The sequence below is a fragment of the Eschrichtius robustus genome, chromosome X (genome assembly GCF_028021215.1).
Source record: "Eschrichtius robustus isolate mEscRob2 chromosome X, mEscRob2.pri, whole genome shotgun sequence".
Classification (NCBI taxonomy): domain Eukaryota; kingdom Metazoa; phylum Chordata; class Mammalia; order Artiodactyla; family Eschrichtiidae; genus Eschrichtius; species Eschrichtius robustus.
In genome coordinates, this window is record NC_090845.1 from 117,666,088 (window position 1) to 117,672,087 (window position 6,000).

A 6,000-nucleotide genomic window follows, 5' to 3' on the forward strand; every position below is an offset into this window, starting at 1 on the left:
TAATTAATTAATTGGCTGTGTTGGGTCTTCGTTTCTGCGCGAGGGCTTTCTCTAGCTGCGGCAAGCGGGGCCACTCTTCATCGCGGTGTGCGGGCCTCTCACTATCGCGGCCTCTCTCGTTGCGGAGCACAGGCTCCAGACGCGCAGGCTCAGTAGTTGTGGCTCACGGGCCTAATTGCTCCGCGGCATGTGGGATCTTCCCAGACCAGGGCTCGAACCCGTGTCCCCTGCATTGGCAGGCAGATTCTCAACCACTGCGCCACCAGGGAAGCCCTACGCCAGAATTTCTATCAACCAACCACACATTGAAAGTCTTTGGTGACAACTTGGTTTGGTTTATCTTGCATGAGTGTATGTGTGCGTGTGTGTGTGCGTGTGTGTGCACGCGCTTATGTGTGCTTGGGGGTCGGGGAAGGAGTGTGGTGTTAGGAGGTGCAGAAAAGATAAGCGCATGGCTTAGCCCAGCGCTTGGGTGGGGCGTTTGTATTTCTAGGATAGAACTGAAATTCAGTTTCCTGATGAGACAGCCTGGGATGCTGAGCCCTAGCAAGGCTCCCCCTGTGGAAAGGCCCTTTAGACAGCCTAGATCCAGACACTATCCAGGAGACAATATACAATCAGGAGAGCCAACAGTTTGGAGCTGGGAAGGGATCACATCTTTTTTTTTTTTTTTTGGGGGGGGGGGGTGTTGTGCCACGTGGCCTGTGGGATCTTAGTTCCCCGACCAGGGATCAAACCCGTGCCCCCTGCACTGGAAGTGCAGAGTCTTAACTACTGGACCTCCAGGGAAGTCCCAGGATCACATCTTTTGATGCTTCCATTTTTAAAAGCAGGGCTGCAACAAGCTGGGAGAAAGCCGAGAAGTCAGTGTTCGTCTTCATGGGCAGATGGGAACAGCAGTGGGTTGAACTGGCTTAAAGAACCAGAATCAAGGCAGATGCAAATTCTGTCCCATTGTCTCTGTAATCACACTCACTTGTGTGATTGTGGGCATTAGGTGGCCGCCAATTTAGATCAGAACATATTGTCACTGTACCTTCTAGTCTATTGAATGGGCGACGTGGAGGTGTTTTTTTAATAGGAATGGCACATCAGGCCACTCGTCCCTTTAATCTGTTGGGTAAAATATTTGAAATCAGCAATGCAACTGCACACCATTCCCTACCAACTCCCAATGCCGTACTTATTCAGAAGCATGGGCTCTAGGAATAGCTGCTCCACCTTGAGTTTATAACCCAATTCTAGAAACATTTGCTGAGCCGTTATTACTGTAGTTAATCGCTTCTAAGACACACTTAAAAAAAATATATATATATATAGACATCCTTGAATTTGGGACACATCTTTAAATTGATGGCATGCCATAGTATAATTGTCAGTGTTTGTTTTTTTAAATCTCTCTTAGTGGTTCATAAAATAATGGTGTATCTTACAATCAATGGGGTTTTAGATTTGATGAAATGTGGTATGTGCTAGGCCGTGGATACATGGGGATAAAAGGATTTATGAATAAGACAGGTCTCTGACCTCAAGGACCTTACTTATACAACTAACTAAAACAATGTGGCAAGGGCTCTACCAGCAGTGCTAATACAAAGTGCTGTGGGAACACAGAAGAGTATCAATTAATTCTGCCTGTGGGGCTGGGAAGGACTTCATAAAGGAGGTGACATTTGAGCTGGGCCTTGAAGGATAAGAAGGATTTTTCCAGGCAAAGCATGGGGGCAGGGGTGGGGGCATTTCTGGAATGTGAATGTGGAAGCTCTATTTGCCTTCAAAGAAAACTCTCAACAGCAATGAATTAACAATGCTGGGATGTTACATTCTGCTGACTACATTTTAAAGTCCTGTGTGAGGTTCTACTCTGAAAACTACCTGCATTCCAACCCTTTGCAGATAAACCAGAGAGTGAAGTTCTCATGACATAAACACGAGGTTCCAGATAACAAACTGCAGGAAAAAGATTTTGCTGGTGCCACTGTACCTTTGGCTGCCATCGTCTTTGTTTTCGAAACAAAAGACCTAAGAGATTTTGGTCATAGTATTCAGCTAAGTCCACTGTGAGCGGTCTGGTTTCAAAGAGATGTATGAAACAGAAACACCGCAGTTGCTGTTCTCTCCAAGAAGCAGTATAGCACAGAGATCAAGTGCACCAACTTGGGTTATCCACTTACTAGCTGTGTGACCTTGGTCAAATTGCATGAGTCCCTGTAGCTCAGTTTTCTCACTTTGCAGGATGGGGTTAATAAATAGTGTTGTTGGGAGGATAAGACAAGATCACATATAGTCAATAAATGTCACCATTATTGTTATCATTATTATTATTATTATATAACAGACAAGGGGAAATTGACCAAGTTCATCTGTCTCCTTACAGCTATTATTCTCACTAAGCTTTTTACACTTATTGACCCTCAAATTGTGTTCTCTGGAGAGGATATGATAAACTCATTCATAAGATGTGTATCAATGATGTGTGATATATTTGGGAAGATAGAACAAGTTGCGGGGAGGATATTTTGATTTCATTAGTATATGAAGCCCTAAGCCAAAGTAGTGAATCTGTCATGATAGACTTTCTGGCCTCAAGACAGATCCTATAAAGGGAAACTTTCTTGGGTCAGAGCCCACTCAACCCCCCTCCAGTCAGGTCGGTGTGAGGCTGGCCCCTGGCCTTGGCAGGCAGCATACCAGAAGGAGGAAGAAAGCCCTGCTCCAGTGCTGCAGTGGGAAAAAGCTCATCTAGGAAGAGGGAATGGAGACAAGAGAGGCTATTATAGTATTTTTCATTTCCCCTTGGCACAGGGAGCCAGGCAGCTGGGGACCCACTACTACAGCTGCTCAGATAAGAATAAGTCATTGTCTTGTTCTTTGTACTCATAAGACACTGAAGCTGTGGTTCCCCATGTATTGTAGGTGTGTCCGCCTGTCCATCTTTCCATACTGAGTATCAAGGTGGTGTCTCCCCTGTTGAGTGGCCAGAGCTACTGTTCACAGAGTCTCTCTCTCTCTCACACACACACTCTCACTCTCCCTCTCCCTCTAGTTCTCGCTCTCTCTTTCTTGTGCATTCTCTTTCTCACCATTGATCACAACCCAAACTTTTGATGATTGCAACATTTCAGTGGGCTCAGGTTGCGTTTCCCAGGAGACTCAGTTTATACCTGGTTCTCTGAGGATGTGTTCTGGGGTAACCTTGAAGCATTTCTTTGGCCTTTCAGCCCATGCCTGTTGACTCCACAATAGGTGTTGTCATGTATATTCCAGACCACGATAGGAAACGTAACCTGAGAGATTCTTCTTATGTCACTAGTACTGTAGCCTGCATTTGGACTGTTGGTTAGAGCCTAGTTTATTATGTGTCTCACACTTCCATGTACATCATCTTCTGTAATCTGCACAAAAACCCTTGATCGTCGGATGAGAAACCAAGGCTCAGAGATACTAAATGACTTATTCAATATCACAGTAAGTAGTAGATCTGGGATTCAAACCCAGCGTATCCAACTCCACATACAGTGTTTGTTCCATTATATCAGGCCACCTTTTGTACTAAAATGAATGAACCAAAGGTTCAGTCGCCATAGAAGTTATTTAACTTTCTCAAAGGTAAACTGGTTTATTGCTTCAATCTGGACTCAACTTGAGTCAGCCATCTCATTATTGGAAAGACCATAAAGTATACATCTTCTGATGGTGGGTTATTAGGTCTACATGAAGGACACAGCACCGAGTAACATAAACAAAAACAGTTGAAATATGAAGCCCAATTGACAGCTCTCTAAAATAAGCTCCAGCACTGATGGAACCAAACTGATTAACTACAAGGAGTCTTTGACACTCATTGTAGCTTTGGGGTCTGATTTTTTATTCTTTATAATTCAAAATTATTTATCATATGTCACCCATTTTTTCCCATTGGATCCTTGCTTCCTAAAGTGTTTTCATTGAAAGTTGACTACTTGTTAAGAAAAAAAAACCTGCTCTAAGCCCCCTTACTGCTTAGAACGTGTTAAGTATGCTTGATGATTTATATATTTCCGTCTTATTCTTTCCTTGTTGCCCTGGTAAATTTCTCAAAGTTACAACAGAGGAATCGTATCCTGTTCACTCATAACTGAAACAGTTCTTGGAAAAACCATGTCAAGATCTCTTTATTAAAATATCTTCAATAACAAGACAAAATGTTTTCTTTAAATTTACAAATTTATTCAAGATTTTACAAAACAACATCTCCTCTTCATATAATGAAGTAGAAGAAAATCTGGAGAGCTGCGCTTGGCGTTCATAAATGTGGGTTATGTCAGCAGAGAGCCCGGAGGGCATTTCTGGTTTTGAGGTAATCAACCTTTTAAAATGCATAATATACTTTTATGTGGTTTTAATGAGTACAAAAAAATATATTTGCATGTAACATAAGGACTTTTCTCCCATAAAACATGACTTATCTGAAATCTTTTCCTTTGGGTATATATTAAGGCATGTTTATAAATAAACAGCCGAGAGTTGAAGGGCTCCCGTTCGTAGTTTGTGCCAGGGCAGGGCAGTGTCCTAGAAAAATCACGAGATGTGGAGTTTGCCCCGTTGGGTTCACTGGTAGAAGATGCAGTTTGGGGTGCCAGAAGTTTATGAGGGATCGACACCTGTGAAGGAAAAGGGGAGGAAGCAGCATTGAGCAGAGAGGGACTTGCCATGCAAACGACAAAATCTCGACAACTGGGCAGGGAGCTCTGGACTCTTATCCATCAAAGTGACCCCTATTGGGTGGAAATGGCTGGGCCTTTGTACCCCCACCCCTCCTTTGGTCACCAAATGTGGGCTTCCTCCGGAAGGCGGAGTGACTCTCTGTGGATAACGCAGCCCCTGAATGAGCTGATGGCTGCAGATGGTCTGCTGCCCTCACTCCCCTGTTGGGCAGTGAGTTCTCCCTTTAGGGAGACCTGGGGGGTGCATCTTTGAATCTACCACCCTCCATCCCTCTCACCTCTCTTTCTGGCTTTTTTCGGGCCTCTCTTCCAGAGGGGAAACTTAGAAGTGTGATGTTCGTGGGACTAACTACAGCACCCACCTCTGCAGCTGTTCTTGGGGCTGCAATTGTCACTCAGCACCTTCTTCCTTCACTATCAGTTCTAGATCACGCTCGCCCTGAGCTACCCGCCCTCTGGTGGCCTCAGTGTCTTACTGGCGGGCCTGACCCTGACTTGCATCTTTGAAGGGACTGAGCCGCTGGTCGTTATGCCCTTCTCAGGCTGGGGCTGCCGTACCTGTCCACCTACAGTCACCATTGTGCACGGGAGTACTAACATAGGCCCAAGTGGCAGCATAGTTCCACACGTGCTTCTTCAGGTCCCCATTGCGTAACAGCAGCCCTGCCTCCTGATAATGAGTCCGTTACCCCTGCCATGTTAGTGACCCCTCTTCTGGCCTGCTGGGCACTGGACACAAGGAGCCTAAAGGGTTTAGGCAGCAGCTGTAGCTTAGAATTCAATGGGATTCTTGCTGTGACCCCAGAGAAAAATGCCTCCTTTGGAGACCAGGTCCTCTAGTCCTATAGAGTTACAGGGAAGGTAAGCACAAAGTCCCTGCATTAAGCAGTAGTCAAACAGAGAAGTAGAATGATTAAGAGATTTTACTTTTATATCCATACCTATATCACCTACATTTCACTATCTACCTACCTACCTACCTACCTACCTACCTACCTACCTACCTACCTATCGTCTATAGATAGAGACATCATAGATTTTAGCTTACTCAATTGTATTAGCTGGTTAAACAGTCTCTGTAAGCTTCACACCTAATGCTGGAGCTTGCAGTCTGCAGGGCAGTCGGGAGGGGCAGTGAACATGAAGTGGGGGAGATCAAGGACAAACTAGAACCCAGAAGCATGAGCTGGAACCCAGGAGGATGAACTGGAGTCTGTATCAGTCTCTCGTTTCTTCCAAATTTGATAAGCTCGTGCTCCTTGCCCATGACCACACACGCCTGGCCCTGGTCTAG